Here is an 18,805-nt window from a genome sequence, read left to right as displayed (position 1 = left end):
TATCTTGATCCATTCCTGTGACACTAGTTATAGATTTCGATATTTCACTTCAGGTTTACTGTATCCCTTGGACCTTCGTACTGACGATGAAACACAGAAATTGCATCGGAATTAAATACAAAAGGCACAATGCTGACTTAAGTACAAGAAGACTGACTCTTCTTACTGACTGTGATTTGAACCATTCCTATGACACTAGTTGTAGATTCCGATGCTTCACTTCAGGTTTACTGTATCCCTCTGACCTTCTTAGTGACGATGAAACACAGAAATTGCATCGGAATTAAATACAAAAGGCACAATGCCGACTTAAGTACAAGATGACTGACTCTTCCTACTGTCTATGTTTTGAACCAGTCCTGTGACACTAGTTATAGATTCCGATGCTTCACTTCAGGTTTACTGAATCCCTTGGACCTTCATATTGACGATGAAACACAGAAATTGCATCGGAATTAAATAGAAAAGGCACAATGCCGACTTAAGGACAAGAAGACTGACTCTTCGTACTGACAATGTTTGCACCATTCCTGTGACACTAGTTATAGATTCCGATGCTTCACTTGAGGTTTACTGTATCTCTTGGACCTTCTTATTGACGATGAAACACAGAAATTGCATCGGAATTTGATACAAAAGGCACAATACCGACTTAATTACAAGAAGACTGACGCGTCTTAGTGTTTATGTTTTGAACCATTCATGTGACACTAGTTAGAGATTCCGATGCTTCATTTCAGGTTTACTGTATCGCTCTGACCTTCGTATTGACGATGAAACACAGTAATTGCATAGGAATTAAATTGAAAAGGGCACAATTCCGACTTAAGTACAAAAAGACTGACTCTTCCTACTGTCTATGTTTTGAACCATTCCTGTGACACTAGTAATAGATTCCGATGCTTCACTTCAGGTTTACTGTATACCTTGGACCTTCTTATTGACGATGAAACACAGAAATTGAATCGGAGTGAAATACAAAAGATACAATGCCGACTTAAATACAAGAAGACTGACTCTTCTTACTGACTATGTTTTGAACCATTCCTGTGACACTAGTTATAGATTCCGATGCTTCCCTTCAGCTTTACTGTATCCCATTGTCCATCTTATTAACGCTGAAACTCTGAAATTGCATCGGAATTAAATAGAAAAGGCACAATGCCGACTTACGTACAAGAAGACTGACTTTTCTTACTGACTATGTTTGGAACCATTCCTGTGACACTAGTTATAGATTCTGATGCTTCACTTCAGGTATACTGTGTCCCTGTGTCCTTCGTATTGACGATGAAACACAGAAATAGCATCTGAATTAAATACAAAAGGCACAATGCCGACTTAAGTACAAGAAGACTGACTCTTCTTACTGACTATGTTTTGAACCATTCCTGTGACACTAGTTATAGATTCTGATGCTTCACTTCAGGTATACTGTGTCCCTGTGTCCTTCGTATTGACGATGAAACACAGAAATAGCAACTGAATTAAATACAAAAGGCACAATGCCATCTTAAGTACATGCAGACTGACTCTTCCTACTGTCTATGCTTTGTACCATTCCTGTGACACTACTTATAGATTCCGATGCTTCCCCTCCGGTTTACTCTATTCTTCTGACCGCCTTATCGACCATGAAGCACAGAAATTGCATCGGAATTAAATAGAAAAGGCACACTGCCGACTTAAGTACATGAAGACTGACTCTTCATACAGTCTATGTTTTGAACCATTCCTGTGACGCTAGTGACAGATTCCGATGCTTCACTTCAGGTTTACTGTATCCCTTGGACCGTCTTATTGACGATGAAACACAGAAATTGCATCGGAATTAAATAGAAATGGCACAATGCCGATTTAAGTACAAGAAGACTGACTCTTCTTACTGACTATGTTTGAACCATTCCTGTGACACTAGTTATAGATTCCGATGCTTCACTTCACGTTTACTGTATCAATTGGACCTTCTTAATGACGATGAAACACAGAAATTGCATCGGAATGAAATACAAAAAGCATAATGTCGACTTAAGTACAAGAAGACTGACTCTTCTTACTGACTATGTTTGAACCATTCCTGTGACACCAGTTATAGATTTCGATGCTTCACTTCAGGTTTACTGTATCCCTTGGACCTTCGTATTGACGATGAAACACAGAAATTGCATCGGAATTTAATACAAAAGGCACAATACCGACTTAAGTACAAGAAGACTGACTCTTCTCACTGACTATGTTTTGAACCATTCCTGTGACGCTAGTGACAGATTCCGATGCTTCACTTCAGGTTTACTGTATCCCTTGGACCGTCTTATTGACGATGAAACACAGAAATTGCATCGGAATTAAATAGAAAAGGCACAATGCCGACTTATGTAAAGGGAGACTGACTCTCCTTACTGACTATGTATTGAACCATTCCTGTGACACTAGTTATAGATTCCGATGCTTCACTTCAGGTTTACTGTTTACCTTGTACCTTCTTATTAACTATGAAACACAGAAATTGCATCGGAATTAAATACAAAAGGCACAATGAAGACTTAAGTACAAGAAAACGGACACTTCTTACTGACTACGTTTTGAACCATTCCTGCGACAAAAGTTATAGATTCCGATGCTTCACTTCAGGATTACTGTATCCCTCTGACCATCTTATTGGCGATGAAACACAGAAATTGCATCGGAATTAAATACAAAAGGCACAATGCCGACTTAAATACAAGAAGACTGACTCTTCTTACTGACAATATTTTGAACTATTCCTGTGACACTAGTTATAGATTCCGATGCTTCCTTTCAGCTTTACTGTATCCCTTGGACCTTCTTATTGACGATGAAACACTGAAATTGCATCGCAATTAAATAGAAAAGGCACAATGCCGACTTAGGTACAAGAAGACTGGCTCTTCTTACTGACTATGATTGGAACCATTCCTGTGACACTAGTTATAGATTCCGATGCTTCACTTCAGGTATACTGTGTCCCTGTGTCCTTCGTATTGTCGATGAAACACAGAAATAGCATCTGAATTAAATACAAATTGCACAATGCCGACCTAAGTACAAGAAGACTGACTCTTCTTACTGACTATGTTTTGAACCATTCCTGTGACACTAGTTATAGATTACGATGCTTCACTTCAGGTTTACTGTATCCCTTGGACCTTCTTATTGACGATGAAACACAGAAATTGCATATAAATTAAATACAAAAGGCAAAATGCCGACTTAAGTACAAGAAGACTGACTCTTCTTACTGTCTATGCTTTGAATCATTCCTGTGACGCTAGTTATAGATTCCGATGCTTCACTTCAGATTTACTGTATCCCTTGGACCCTCTTATTGACGACGAAACACAGAAATTGCATCGGAATTAACTAGAAAAGGCACAATTCCGACTTATGTACAATAAGACTGTCTCTTCCTACTGTCTACGTTTTGAACCATTCCTGTGACACTAGTTATGGATTCCGATGCTCCACTTCAGGTTTACTGTATCCCTTGGACCTTCTTATTGACGATGAAACACAGAAATTGCATCGGAATTAAATACAAAAGGCACAATGCCGACTTCAGTACAAGAAGACTGGCTCTTCCTACTGACTATGTTTGGAACAATTCCTGTGACACTTGTTATAGATTCCGATGCTTCGCTTCAGGTATACTGTGTCCCTGTTTCCTTCGTATTGACGATGAAACACAGAAATAGCATCTGAATTAAATACAAAAGGCACAATGCCGACTTAAGTACAATAAGACTGACTCCTCTTACTGACTATAACTTGATCCATTCCTGTGACACTTGTTATAGATTTCGATACTTCACTTCAGGTTTACTGTATCCCTTGGACCTTCTTATTGACGATGAAACACAGAAATTGCATATAAATTAAATACAAAAGGCAAAATGCCGACTTAAGTACAAGAAGACTGACTCTTCTTACTGTCTATGTTTTGAACCATTCCTGTGACGCTAGTTATAGATTCCGATACTTCACTTCAGGTTTACTGTATCCCTTGGACCTTCTTATTGACTTCGAAACGCAGAAATTGCATCGGAATTAAATACAAAAGGCACAATGCCGACTTAAGTACAAGAAGACTGAGTCTTCTTACTGACTATATCTTGATCCATTCCTGTGACACTAGTTATAGATTTCGATATTTCACTTCAGGTTTACTGTATCCCTTGGACCTTCGTACTGACGATGAAACACAGAAATTGCATCGGAATTAAATACAAAAGGCACAATGCCGACTTAAGTACAAGAAGACTGGCTCTTCTTACTGACTGTGATTTGAACCATTCCTATGACACTAGTTGTAGATTCCGATGCTTCACTTCAGGTTTACTGTATCCCTCTGACCTTCTTAGTGACGATGAAACACAGAAATTGCATCGGAATTAAATACAAAAGGCACAATGCCGACTTAAGTACAAGATGACTGACTCTTCCTACTGTCTATGTTTTGAACCAGTCCTGTGACACTAGTTATAGATTCCGATGCTTCACTTCAGGTTTACTGAATCCCTTGGACCTTCGTATTGACGATGTTGTTGTTGTTGTTGTTGTGGTCTTCAGTCCTGAGACTGGTTTGATGCAGCTCTCCATGCTACTCTATCCTGTGCAAGCTTTTTCATCTCCCAGTACCTACTGCAACCTACATCCTTCTGAATCTGCTTAGTGTATTCATCTCTTGGTCTCCCTCTACGATTTTTACCCTCCACGCTGGCCTCCAATACTAAATTGGTGATCCCTTGATGCCTCAGAACATGTCCTACCAACCGATCCCTTCTTCTGGTCAAGTTGTGCCACAAACTTCTCTTCTCCCCAATCCTATTCAATACTTCCTCATTAGTTATGTGATCTACCCATCTAATCTTCAGCATTCTTCTGTAGCACCACATTTCGAAAGCTTCTATTCTCTTCTTGTCCAAACTATTTATCGTCCATGTTTCACTTCCATACATGGCTACACTCCATACGAATACTTTCAGAAATGACTTCCTGACACTTAAATCAATACTGGATGTTAACAAATTTCTCTTCTTCAGAAACGCTTTCCTTGCCATTGCCAGTCTACATTTTATATCCTCTCTACTTCGACCATCATCAGTTATTTTGCTCCCCAAATAGCAAAACTCCTTTACTACTTTAAGTGCCTCATTTCCTAATCTAATTCCCTCAGCATCACCCGACTTAATTAGACTACAATCCATTATCCTTGTTTTGCTTTTGTTCATGTTCATCTTATATCCTCCTTTCAAGACACTGTCCATTCCATTCAACTGCTCTTCCAAGTCCTTTGCTGTCTCTGACAGAATTACAATGTCATCGGCGAACCTCAAAGTTTTTATTTCTTCTCCATGAATTTTAATACCTACTCCGAATTTTTCTTTTGTTTCCTTTACTGCTTGCTCAATATACAGATTGAACAACATCGGGGAGAGGCTACAAACCTGTCTTACTCCCTTCCCAACCACTGCTTCCCTTTCATGTCCCTCGACTCTTATGACTGCTATCTGGTTTCTGTACAAATTGTAAATAGCCTTTCGCTCCCTGTATTTTACCCCTGCCACCTTTAGAATTTTAAAGAGAGTATTCCAGTAAACATTGTCAAAAGCTTTCTCTAAGTCTACAAATGCTAGAAACGTAGGTTTGCCTTTCCTTAATCTTTCTTCTAAGATAAGTCGTAAGGTCAGTATTGCCTCACGTGTTCCAGTGTTTCTACGGAATCCAAACTGATCTTCCCCGAGGTTGGCTTCTACTAGTTTTTCCATTCGTCTGTAAAGAATTCGTGTTAGTATTTTGCAGCTGTGACTTATTAAGCTGATAGTTCGGTAATTTTCACATCTGTCAACACCTGCTTTCTTTGGGATTGGAATTATTATATTCTTCTTGAAGTCTGAGGGTATTTCGCCTGTTTCATACATCTTGCTCACCAGATGGTAGAGTTTTGTCAGGACTGGCTCTCCCACGGCCGTCAGTAGTTCCAATGGAATATTGTCTACTCCGGGGGCCTTGTTTCGACTCAGGTCTTTCAGTGCTCTGTCAAACTCTTCACGCAGTATCATATCTCCCATTTCATCTTCATCTACATCCTCTTCCATTTCCATAATATTGTCCTCAAGTACATCGCCCTTGTATAAACCCTCTATATACTCCTTCCACCTTTCTGCTTTCCCTTCTTTGCTTAGAACTGGGTTTCCATCTGAGCTCTTGATATTCATACAAGTCGTTCTCTTATCTCCAAAGGTCTCTTTAATTTTCCTATAGGCGGTATCTATCTTACCCCTAGTGAGATAGGCCTCTACATCCTTACATTTGTCCTCTAGCCATCCCTGCTTAGCCATTTTGCACTTCCTGTCGATCTCATTTTTGAGACGTTTGTATTCCTTTTTACCTGTTTCACTTACTGCATTTTTATATTTTCTCCTTTCATCAAGTAAATTCAATATTTCTTCTGTTACCCAAGGATTTCTACTAGCCCTCGTCTTTTTACCTACTTGATCCTCTGCTGCCTTCACTACTTCATCCCTCAAAGCTACCCATTCTTCTTCTACTGTATTTATTTCCCCCATCCCTGTCAATTGCTCCCTTATGCTCTCCCTGAATCTCTGTACAACCTCTGGTTCTTTTAGTTTATCCAGGTCCCATCTCCTTAAATTCCCACCTTTTTGCAGTTTCTTCAGTTTTAATCTACAGGTCATAACCAATAGATTGTGGTCAGAGTCCACATCTGCCCCTGGAAATGTCTTACAATTTAAAACCTGGTTCCTAAATCTCTGTCTTACCATTATATAATCTATCTGATACCTTTTAGTATCTCCAGGGTTCTTCCATGTATACAACCTTCTTTCATGATTCTTAAACCAAGTGTTAGTTATGATTATGTTGTGCTCTGTGCAAAATTCGACCAGGCGGCTTCCTCTTTCATTTCTGTCCCCCAATCCATATTCACCTACTATGTTTCCTTCTCTCCCATTTCCTACACTCGAATTCCAGTCACCCATGACTATTAAATTTTCGTCTCCCTTCACTATCTGAATAATTTCTTTTATTTCATCATACATTTCTTCAATTTCTTCGTCATCTGCAGAGCTAGTTGGCATATAAACTTGTACTACTGTAGTAGGCGTGGGCTTCGTATCTATCTTGGCCACAATAATGCGTTCACTATGCTGTTTGTAGTAGCTTACCCGCATGCCTATTTTCCTATTCATTATTAAACCTACTCCTGCATTACCCCTATTTGATTTTGTGTTTATAACCCTGTAGTCACCTGACCAGAAGTCTTGTTCCTCCTGCCACCGAACTTCACTAATTCCCACTATATCTAACTTCAACCTATCCATTTCCCTTTTTAAATTTTCTAACCTACCTGCTCGATTAAGGGATCTGACATTCCACGCTCCGATCAGTAGAACACCAGTTTTCTTTTTCCAGATAACGACATCCTCTTGAGTAGTCCCCGCCCGGAGATCCGAATGGGGGACTATTTTACCTCCGTAATATTTTACCCAAGAGGACGCCATCATCATGTAATCATACAGTAAAGCTGCATGCCCTCGGGAAAAATTACGGCTGTAGTTTCCCCTTGCTTTCAGCCGTTCGCAGTACAAGCACAGCAAGGCCGTTTTGGTTATTGTTACAAGGCCAGATCAGTCAATCTTCCAGACTGTTGCCCTTGCAACTACTGAAAAGGCTGCTGCCCCTCTTCAGGAACCACACGTTTGTCTGGCCTCTCAACAGATACCCCTCCGTTGTGGTTGCACCTACGGTACGGCTATCTGTATCGCTGAGGCACGCAAGCCTCCCCACCAACGGCAAGGTCCATGGTTCATGGGGGGGTATTGACGATGAAACACATAAATTGCATCGGAATTAAATACAAAAGGCACAATGCTGACTTCAGTACAAGAAGACTGACTCTTCCTACTGTCTATGTTTTGAACCATTCCTGTGACACTAGTTATTGATTCCGGTGCTTCACTTCAGGTTTACTGTATCCCTTGGACATTCTTATTGACGATGAAACACAGAAATTGAATCGGAATTAAATACAAAAGGCAGAATGCCGACTTAAGTACAAGAAGATTGACTCTTCATTCTGGATATGTTTTGAACTATTCCTGTGACACTAGTTATAGATTCCGATGCTTTACTTCAGGTTTGCTGAATCCCTTGGACCTTCTTATTGACGATGAAACACAGAAATTGCATCGGAATTAAATACAAAAGGGACAATGCCGACTTAAGTACAAGAAGACTGACTCTTCCAACTGTCTATGCTTTGAACCATTCCTGTGACACTAGTTATAGATTGCGATGCTTCACTTCAGGTTTGCTGAATCCCTTGGACCTTCTTATTGACGATGAAACACAGAAATTGCATCAGAATTAAATAGAAAAGGCACAATTCCGACTTATGTAGAAGGAGACTGACTCTCCTTACTGACTATGTTTTGAACCTTTCCTGTGACACTAGTTATAGATTCCGATGCTTCCCTAAGGTTTAATGTATCCCTCTGACCTTCTTATTGACGATGAAACACAGAAATTGCATCAGAATTAAATAGAAAAGGCACAATTCCGACTTATGTAGAAGGAGACTGACTCTCCTTACTGACTAAGTTTTGAACCTTTCCTGTGACACTAGCTATAGATTCCGATGCTTCCCTAAGGTTTACTGTATCCCACTGACCTTCTTATTGACGATGAAACACAGAAATTGTATCGGAGTTAAATAGAAAAGGCAGAATGCCGACTTAAGTACAAGAAGACTGACTCTTCTTACTGACTATGTTTGAACCATTCCTGTGACACCAGTTATAGATTCCGATGCTTCACTTCAGGTTTACTGTATCCCTTGGACCTTCTTATTGACGATGAAACACAGAAATTGCATCGGAATTTAACACAAAAGGCAGAATACCGACTTAATTACAAGAAGACTGACTGTTCTTACTGTCTATGTTTTGAACCATTCCTGTGACACTAGTTATAGATTCCAATGCTTCACTTCAGGTTTACTGTATACCTTGTACCTTCTTATTGACGGTGAAACACAGAAATTGCATCGGAAATAAATACAAAAGGCACAATGAAGACTTAAGTACAAGAAAACGGACCCTTCTTACTGTCTACGTTTTGAACCATTCCTGTCACAAAAGTTCTAGATTCCGATGCTTCACTTCAGGTATACAGTATCCCTCTGACCATCTTATTGACGATGAAACACAGATATTAAATCGGAATTAAATACAAAAGGCACAATGCCGACTTAAATACATGAAGACTGACTCTTCTTACTGACTATATTTTGAACCACACCTGTGACACTAGTTATAGATTCCAAAGCTTCTATTCAGCTTTACTGTATCCCTTGGACCTTCTTATTGACGATGAAACACAGAAATTGCATCGGAATTAATTAGAAAAGGCACAATGCCGACTTATGTACAAGGAGACTGACTCTCCTTACTGACTATGTTTTGAACCATTCCTGTGACACTAGTTATAGGTTCCGAAGCTTCACTTCAGGTTTACTGTATCCCTTGGACCTTCTTATTGACGATGAAACACAGAAATTGCATCGGAATTAAATACTAAGAGCACAATGTCGACTTAAGTACAAGAAGACTGACTCTTCTTACTGACTATGTTTGAACCATTAATGTGACACCAGTAATAGATTCCGATGCTTCACTTCAGGTTTACTGTATCCCTTGGACCTTCTTATTGACGATGAAACACAGAAATTGCATCGGAATTTAATACAAAAGGCACAATACTGACTTAAGTACAAGAAGACAGACTGTTCTTACTGTCTATGTTTTGAACCATTCCTGTGACACTAGTTATAGATTCCAATGCTTCACTTCAGGTTTACTGTATACCTTGTACCTTCTTATTGACAATGAAACACAGAAATTGCATCGGAATTAAATGCAAAAGGCACAATGAAGACTTAAGTTCAAGAAAACGGACCCTTCTTACTGTCAACTTTTTGAACCATTACTGTGACAAAAGTTCTAGATTCCGATGCTTCACCTCAGGTTTACTGTCTCCCTCTGACCATCGTATTGACGATGAAACACAGAAATTGCATCGGAATTAAATAGAAAAGGCACAATGCCGACTTAAGTACAAGAGGACTGGCTCTTCTTACTGACTAAGTTTGGAACCATTCCTGTGACACTAGATATAGATTCCGATGCTTCCCTAAGGTTTACTGTATCCCTCTGACATTCTTATTGACGATGAAACACAGAAATTGCTTCGGAATTAAATACAAAATGCACAATGCCGACTTAAGTACAAGAAGACTGACTCTTCTTACTGACTATGTTTGAACCATTCCTGTGACACCAGTTATAGATTTCGATGCTTCCCTAAGGTTTACTGTATCCCTCTGACCTTCTTATTGACGATGAAACACAGAAATTGCATCGGAATTAAATACAAAAAGCACAATGCCGACTTAAGTACAAGAAGACTGACTTTTCTTACTGACTATATTTTGAACCATACCTGTGACACTAGTTATAGATTCCAATGCTTCACTTCAGCTTTACTGTATCCCTTGGACCTTATTATTGAAGATCAAACACTGAAATTGCATCGGAATTAAATAGAAAATGTACAATGCCGACTTAAGTACAAGAAGACTGGCTCTTCTTACTGACTATGTCTGGAACCATTCCTGTGACACTAGTTGTAGATTCCGATGCTTCACTTCTGGTTTACTGTATCCCTCTGACCTTCTTATTGAAGATGAAACACAGAAATTGCATCGGAATTAAACACAAAAGGCACAATGCCGACTTAGGTACAAGATGACTGACTCTTCCTACTGTCCATGTTTTGAACCATTCCTGTGACATAGTTATAGATTCCGATGTTTCACTTCAGGTTTACTGAATCCCTTGGACCTTGTTATTGACGATGAAACACATAAATAGCAACGGAATTAAATACTAAAGGCACAATGCCGACTTAAGTTCAAGAAGACTGACTCTTCCTACTGTCTATGTTTTGAACCATTCCTGTGACACTAGTAATAGATTCCGGTACTTCACTTCAGGTTTACTGTATCCCTTCGACCTTCTAATTGACGATGAAAAACAGAAATTGCATCGGAATTAAATACAAAACGCACAATGCCGACTTAAGTACAAGAAGACTGACTCTTCTTACTGACTATGTTTTGAACCATTCCTGTGACACTAGTTATAGATTCCGATGCTTCACTTCAGGTTTACTGAAACCCTTGGACCTTCTTATTGACGATGAAACACAAAAATTGCACCGGAATTAAATACAAAAGGCACAATGCCAACTTTAGTACAAGATGACAGACTCTTCTTACTGTCTATATTTGAACCATTCCTGTGACACTAGTTATAGATTCCGATGCTTCACTTCAGGTTTACTGTATCACGTGGACCTTCTTATTGACGACGAAACACCGAAATTTCGTCGGAATTAGATAGAAAAGGCACAATGCCGACTTAAGTATAAGAAGACTACCTCTTCCTACTCTCTATGTTTTGAACCATTCCTGTGACACTAGTTTTAGATTCCGATGCTTCACCTCCGGTTTACTGTATTCCTCTGACCTCCGTATTGACGATGAAACACAGAAATTGCATTGGAATTAATTAGAAACGGCACAATGCCGACTTATGTACAAGGAGACTGACTCTCCTTACTGACTATGTTTGAACCATTCCTGTGACACTAGTTATAGGTTCCGAAGCTTCACTTCAGGTTAACTGTATCCCTTGGACCTTCTTATTGACGATGAAACACAGAAATTGCATCGGAATTAAATACAAAGAGCACAATGCTTACTTAAGTACAAGAAGTCTGACTCTTCTTACTGACTATGTTTGAACCATTAATGTGACACCAGTAATAGATTCCGATGCTTCACTTCAGGTTTACTGTATCCCTTGGACCTTCTTATTGACGATGAAACACAGAAATTGCATCGGAATTTAATACAAAAGGCACAATACTGACTTAAGTACAAGAAGACTGACTGTTCTTACTGTCTATGTTTTGAACCATTCCTGTGACACTAGTTATAGATTCCAATGCTTCACTTCAGGTTTACTGTATACCTTGTACCTTCTTATTGACGATGAAACACAGAAATTGCATCGGAATTAAATACAAAAGGCACAATGAAGACCTAAGTTCAAGAAAACGGACCCTTCTTACAGTCTACGATTTGAACCATTCCTGTGACAAAAGTTCTAGATTCCGATGCTTCACCTCAGGTTTACTGTCTCCCTCTGACCATCTTGTTGACGATGAAACACAGAAATTGCATTGGAATCAAATAGAAAAGGCACAATGCCGACTTAAGTACAAGAAGACTGGCTCTTCTTACTGACTAAGTTTGGAACCATTCCTGTGACACTAGTTATAGATTCCGATGCTTCGCTTCAGGTATACTGTGTCCCTGTGTTCTTCGTATTGACGATGAAACACAGAAATAGCATCTGAATTAAATACAAAAGGCACAATGCCGACTTAAGTACAAGAAAGCTGACTCTTCTTACTGACTATGTTTTGAACCATTCCAGTGACACTAGTTATTGATTCCGATGCTTCACTTCAGGTTTACTGTATCACGTGGACCTTCTTATTGACGACGAAACACCGAAATTTCGTCGGAATTAGATAGAAAAGGCACAATGCCGACTTAAGTATAAGAAGACTACCTCTTCCTACTCTCTATGTTTTGAACCATTCCTGTGACACTAGTTTTAGATTCCGATGCTTCACCTCCGGTTTACTGTATTCCTCTGACCTCCGTATTGACGATGAAACACAGAAATTGCATTGGAATCAAATAGAAAAGGCACAATGCCGACTTAAGTACAAGAAGACTGGCTCTTCTTACTGACTAAGTTTGGAACCATTCCTGTGACACTAGTTATAGATTTCGATGCTTCGCTTCAGGTATACTGTGTCCCTGTGTTCTTCGTATTGACGATGAAACACAGAAATAGCATCTGAATTAAATACAAAAGGCACAATGCCGACTTAAGTACAAGAAAGCTGACTCTTCTTACTGACTATGTTTTGAACCATTCCAGTGACACTAGTTATAGATTCCGATGCTTCACTTCAGGTTTACTGTATCACGTGGACCTTCTTATTGACGACGAAACACCGAAATTTCGTCGGAATTAGATAGAAAAGGCACAATGCCGACTTAAGTATAAGAAGACTACCTCTTCCTACTCTCTATGTTTTGAACCATTCCTGTGACACTAGTTTTAGATTCCGATGCTTCACCTCCGGTTTACTGTATTCCTCTGACCTCCGTATTGACGATGAAACACAGAAATTGCATTGGAATTAATTAGAAACGGCACTATGCCGACTTATGTACAAGGAGACTGACTCTCCTTACTGACTATGTTTGAACCATTCCTGTGACACTAGTTATAGGTTCCGAAGCTTCACTTCAGGTTAACTGTATCCCTTGGACCTTCTTATTGACGATGAAACACAGAAATTGCATCGGAATTAAATACAAAGAGCACAATGCTTACTTAAGTACAAGAAGTCTGACTCTTCTTACTGACTATGTTTGAACCATTAATGTGACACCAGTAATAGATTCCGATGCTTCACTTCAGGTTTACTGTATCCCTTGGACCTTCTTATTGACGATGAAACACAGAAATTGCATCGGAATTTAATACAAAAGGCACAATACTGACTTAAGTACAAGAAGACTGACTGTTCTTACTGTCTATGTTTTGAACCATTCCTGTGACACTAGTTATAGATTCCAATGCTTCACTTCAGGTTTACTGTATACCTTGTACCTTTTTATTGACGATGAAACACAGAAATTGCATCGGAATTAAATACAAAAGGCACAATGAAGACCTAAGTTCAAGAAAACGGACCCTTCTTACAGTCTACGATTTGAACCATTCCTGTGACAAAAGTTCTAGATTCCGATGCTTCACCTCAGGTTTACTGTCTCCCTCTGACCATCTTGTTGACGATGAAACACAGAAATTGCATTGGAATCAAATAGAAAAGGCACAATGCCGACTTAAGTACAAGAAGACTGGCTCTTCTTACTGACTAAGTTTGGAACCATTCCTGTGACACTAGTTATAGATTCCGATGCTTCGCTTCAGGTATACTGTGTCCCTGTGTTCTTCGTATTGACGATGAAACACAGAAATAGCATCTGAATTAAATACAAAAGGCACAATGCCGACTTAAGTACAAGAAAGCTGACTCTTCTTACTGACTATGTTTGAACCATTCCAGTGACACTAGTTATTGATTCCGATGCTTCACTTCAGGTTTACTGTATCCCTTGGACCTTCTTACTGACGATGAACCACAGAAATTGCATATAAATTAAATACAAAAGGGATAATGCCGACTTAAGAACAAGAGGACTGACTCTTCTTACTGTCTATGGTTTGAACCATTCCTGTGACGCTAGTTATAGATTCCGATGCTTCACTTCAGGTTTACTGTATCCCTTGGACCTTCTTATTGACGACGAAACACAGAACTTGCATCGGAATTAAATAGAAAAGGCACAATTCCGACTTACGTACAAGAAGACTGTCTCTTCCTACTGTCTATGTTTAGAACCATTCCCGTGACACTAATTATGGATTCCGATTCTTCACTTCAGGTTTACTGTATCCCTTGGTCCTTCTTATTGACGATGAAACGCAGAAATTGCATCGGAATTAAATACAAAAGGCACAATGCCGACTTAAGTACAAGAAGACTGAATCTTCTTACTGACTATATCCTGATCCATTCCTGTGACACTAGTTATAGATTTCGATACTTCACTTCAGTTTTACTCTTTCCCTTGGACCTTCTTATTGACGATGAAACACAGAAATTGCATCGGAATTAAATACAAAAGGCACAATGCCGACTTAAGTACAATAAGACTGACTCTTCTTACTGACTGTGATTTGAACCATTCCTGTGACACTAGTTCTAGATTGCGACGCTTCGCTTCAGGTTTACTGTATCCCTCTGACCTTCTAATTGACGATGAAACACAGAAATTGCATCGGAATTAAACACAAAAAGCACAATGCCAACTTAAGTTCAAGAAGACTGACTCTTCCTACTGTCTATGTTTTGAACCATTCCTGTTACACTAGTTATAGATTCCGATGCTTCACTTCAGGTTTACTGTATCACGTGGACCTTCTTATTGACGACGAAACACCGAAATTGCTTCGGAATTAGATAGAAAAAGCACAATGCCGACTTAAGTACAAGAAGACTACCTCTTCCTATTGTCTATGTTTTGAACCATTCCTGTGACACTAGTTTTAGATTCCGATGCTTCACTTCACGTTTACTGTATCCCGCTGACCTTCTTATTGACGATGAAACACAGAAATTGCATCGGAATTAAATACAAAAGGCACAATTCCGACTTAAGTACAAGAAGACTGAATCTTCTTACTGACTATACCCTGTTCCATTCCTGTGACACTAGTTATTGATTTCGATACTTCACTTCAGGTTTACTGTATCCCTTGGACTTTCTTATTGACGATGAAACACAGAATTTGCATCGGAATTAAATACAAAAGGCACAATGCCGACCTAAGTACAAGAAGGCTGACTCTTCCTACTGTCTATGCTTTGAACCGTTCCTGTGACATTAGTTATAAATTCCGATGCTTTACTTCTGGTTTACTGTGTCCTTTGCACCTTCTTACTGGCGACGAAACACAGAAATTGCATCAGAATTAAATAGAAAAGGCACAATGCCGACTTAAGTACAAGAGGACTGACTTTCCTTACTGACTATGTTTTGAACCATTCCTGTGACACTAGTTATAGATTCCGATGCTTTTCTCAGGATTACTGTAACCCTCCGACCAACTTATTGACGATGAAACAGAGAAATTGCATCGGAATTAAATACAAAAGGCACAATGCCGACTTAAGTACAAGAAGACTGGCTCTTCTTACTGACTGTGATTTGAACCATTCCTATGACACTAGTTGTAGATTCCGATGCTTCACTTCAGGTTTACTGTATCCCTCTGACCTTCTTAGTGACGATGAAACACAGAAATTGCATCGGAATTAAATACAAAAGGCACAATGCCGACTTAAGTACAAGATGACTGACTCTTCCTACTGTCTATGTTTTGAACCAGTCCTGTGACACTAGTTATAGATTCCGATGCTTCACTTCAGGTTTACTGAATCCCTTGGACCTTCGTATTGACGATGTTGTTGTTGTTGTTGTTGTGGTCTTCAGTCCTGAGACTGGTTTGATGCAGCTCTCCATGCTACTCTATCCTGTGCAAGCTTTTTCATCTCCCAGTACCTACTGCAACCTACATCCTTCTGAATCTGCTTAGTGTATTCATCTCTTGGTCTCCCTCTACGATTTTTACCCTCCACGCTGCCCTCCAATACTAAATTGGTGATCCCTTGATGCCTCAGAACATGTCCTACCAACCGATCCCTTCTTCTGGTCAAGTTGTGCCACAAACTTCTCTTCTCCCCAATCCTATTCAATACTTCCTCATTAGTTATGTGATCTACCCATCTAATCTTCAGCATTCTTCTGTAGCACCACATTTCGAAAGCTTCTATTCTCTTCTTGTCCAAACTATTTATCGTCCATGTTTCACTTCCATACATGGCTACACTCCATACGAATACTTTCAGAAATGACTTCCTGACACTTAAATCAATACTGGATGTTAACAAATTTCTCTTCTTCAGAAACGCTTTCCTTGCCATTGCCAGTCTACATTTTATATCCTCTCTACTTCGACCATCATCAGTTATTTTGCTCCCCAAATAGCAAAACTCCTTTACTACTTTAAGTGCCTCATTTCCTAATCTAATTCCCTCAGCATCACCCGACTTAATTAGACTACAATCCATTATCCTTGTTTTGCTTTTGTTCATGTTCATCTTATATCCTCCTTTCAAGACACTGTCCATTCCATTCAACTGCTCTTCCAAGTCCTTTGCTGTCTCTGACAGAATTACAATGTCATCGGCGAACCTCAAAGTTTTTATTTCTTCTCCATGAATTTTAATACCTACTCCGAATTTTTCTTTTGTTTCCTTTACTGCTTGCTCAATATACAGATTGAACAACATCGGGGAGAGGCTACAAACCTGTCTTACTCCCTTCCCAACCACTGCTTCCCTTTCATGTCCCTCGACTCTTATAACTGCTATCTGGTTTCTGTACAAATTGTAAATAGCCTTTCGCTCCCTGTATTTTACCCCTGCCACCTTTAGAATTTTAAAGAGAGTATTCCAGTAAACATTGTCAAAAGCTTTCTCTAAGTCTACAAATGCTAGAAACGTAGGTTTGCCTTTCCTTAATCTTTCTTCTAAGATAAGTCGTAAGGTCAGTATTGCCTCACGTGTTCCAGTGTTTCTACGGAATCCAAACTGATCTTCCCCGAGGTTGGCTTCTACTAGTTTTTCCATTCGTCTGTAAAGAATTCGTGTTAGTATTTTGCAGCTGTGACTTATTAAGCTGATAGTTCGGTAATTTTCACATCTGTCAACACCTGCTTTCTTTGGGATTGGAATTATTATATTCTTCTTGAAGTCTGAGGGTATTTCGCCTGTTTCATACATCTTGCTCACCAGATGGTAGAGTTTTGTCAGGACTGGCTCTCCCACGGCCGTCAGTAGTTCCAATGGAATATTGTCTACTCCGGGGGCCTTGTTTCGACTCAGGTCTTTCAGTGCTCTGTCAAACTCTTCACGCAGTATCATATCTCCCATTTCATCTTCATCTACATCCTCTTCCATTTCCATAATATTGTCCTCAAGTACATCGCCCTTGTATAAACCCTCTATATACTCCTTCCACCTTTCTGCTTTCCCTTCTTTGCTTAGAACTGGGTTTCCATCTGAGCTCTTGATATTCATACAAGTCGTTCTCTTATCTCCAAAGGTCTCTTTAATTTTCCTATAGGCGGTATCTATCTTACCCCTAGTGAGATAGGCCTCTACATCCTTACATTTGTCCTCTAGCCATCCCTGCTTAGCCATTTTGCACTTCCTGTCGATCTCATTTTTGAGACGTTTGTATTCCTTTTTACCTGTTTCACTTACTGCATTTTTATATTTTCTCCTTTCATCAAGTAAATTCAATATTTCTTCTGTTACCCAAGGATTTCTACTAGCCCTCGTCTTTTTACCTACTTGATCCTCTGCTGCCTTCACTACTTCATCCCTCAAAGCTACCCATTCTTCTTCTACTGTATTTATTTCCCCCATCCCTGTCAATTGCTCCCTTATGCTCTCCCTGAATCTCTGTACAACCTCTGGTTCTTTTAGTTTATCCAGGTCCCATCTCCTTAAATTCCCACCTTTTTGCAGTTTCTTCAGTTTTAATCTACAGGTCATAACCAATAGATTGTGGTCAGAGTCCACATCTGCCCCTGGAAATGTCTTACAATTTAAAACCTGGTTCCTAAATCTCTGTCTTACCATTATATAATCTATCTGATACCTTTTAGTATCTCCAGGGTTCTTCCATGTATACAACCTTCTTTCATGATTCTTAAACCAAGTGTTAGTTATGATTATGTTGTGCTCTGTGCAAAATTCGACCAGGCGGCTTCCTCTTTCATTTCTGTCCCCCAATCCATATTCACCTACTATGTTTCCTTCTCTCCCATTTCCTACACTCGAATTCCAGTCACCCATGACTATTAAATTTTCGTCTCCCTTCACTATCTGAATAATTTCTTTTATTTCATCATACATTTCT

Source organism: Schistocerca serialis, chromosome 12 (assembly GCF_023864345.2).
Source record: "Schistocerca serialis cubense isolate TAMUIC-IGC-003099 chromosome 12, iqSchSeri2.2, whole genome shotgun sequence".
In the NCBI taxonomy this organism is placed as follows: Eukaryota; Metazoa; Arthropoda; class Insecta; order Orthoptera; family Acrididae; genus Schistocerca; species Schistocerca serialis.
This window is presented reverse-complemented; position numbering follows the sequence as displayed.